Source organism: Zootoca vivipara, chromosome 8 (genome assembly GCF_963506605.1).
Source record: "Zootoca vivipara chromosome 8, rZooViv1.1, whole genome shotgun sequence".
In the NCBI taxonomy this organism is placed as follows: Eukaryota; Metazoa; Chordata; class Lepidosauria; order Squamata; family Lacertidae; genus Zootoca; species Zootoca vivipara.
This window is the reverse complement of record NC_083283.1, coordinates 41,621,261-41,622,751: the sequence shown is the minus strand read 5'-3', so window position 1 is coordinate 41,622,751 and position 1,491 is coordinate 41,621,261.

Genomic DNA, 1,491 nt, shown 5'->3' with positions numbered 1-1,491 from the left:
CGCTTCTGGCAAACCAGAGCAGCACATGGAAACGCCGTTTACCTTCCCACTGTAGCGGTTCCTATTTATCTACTTGCATTTTGACGTGCTTTCGAACTGCTAGGTTGGCAGGAGCTGGGACCAAGCAACGGGAGCTCACCCCGTCACAGGGATTCGAACCGCCGACCTTCTGATCAGCAAGCCCTAGGCTCAGTGGTTTAACCACAGCGCCAGTGGTACAGTTAGGTAACTTCAGACTCTAGACTGAATTGGTATTACAATGGGGCAGGGATTCTCTTTACATACCGTAGTGATGTGTATTGCTTGCATTTGAGCAATCTCTTGGTCATTCTGTTGCGTGGGGCCGTAGACTTCTGCTGCAAAGTTCTAGCCTGATGGATTTGTAATGGTTTTATGTTATGCCTATAAGAACAGAACTTTAAAATACATAATTTCAATACAGTATATTTGTGCCTGTCCAGCAGCTGCTCAGATCTCTTGTCAATGGCATACAACCATTGTGGTAGACAGCAGCAGTTAATGCAGTGTCCCTGATTAAACTGTTTTTAAAATGTTGCTGGGCTGCGCCAGGAATGTCTGAGGATCCATCGGATGCCGGGCTTCACAACTGTAACTTTGCTGCCTGATACTTGTGTGAGAATCAAAGTTCTGTTCTCTCTCAGGACTGGGGAAACAATTATATGTCATTTGGAGTTCATTATTTGAACTGTGTGTGACGGGGCAGCATGGAATAAGTGCTATTTTCACATCAAACAATGTTTTGGGAAGTTTTGGGCAGTACTTCTCATTTGAATTTGTGAAAGTGAAAAGGCACACATCAGCCTCTCTACAGCATTCAGATGTGCAAGTCTCCTGCAGAGTTGTGTACTTGGAAAAATGTAACCTGCAAAAAGGTAGCACACCAATGGTAAACCTGTTGTTTTAGAAGTCAATTTTGTTCAGAATCAGATTCATCTAAAATTGGCTGCTTATGGGGTTGCATCCCATAATTGGTGCCATTTAAGCACATGATTAAATCTTATATTGAAATCAGTGGGACTTGTAGCTCAATCCTGTGCATATTTACTAAGAAGTAAACCCCACTGCGTTCAAGGCAGTTACTCCCAGGAAAGTGTACATAGGACTTCAGATATATGCTGCAATCCCACATGCAAGATCTCCCATGTTCTCTTACCGTAGCAATAATGTTGGATATAGTGGTACTCCTCATGATATGTGTAGAGATATACTGCTACAGGCCATCCCAATTTCTACCCTGGAGGTTGCAAGGATAACAGGGGGGGGGTTATGTCACCACAGGAAAAAAGGTGTCCTTTGAAACTAAGGTTTCTGAACAATGGTTTTCAGGAAGGAGAAAAGAGGGGCCTGAACTCCATGCATTAGCTGGGTGGGTGAGGCTACACACAGAGACCTGGGAGCAGGGCTGGCTGCTGTTTTGGACCCAAGCTTGCTGGTGCTGAGAGAAGCAATGAGAGACACTCCATATTGTCT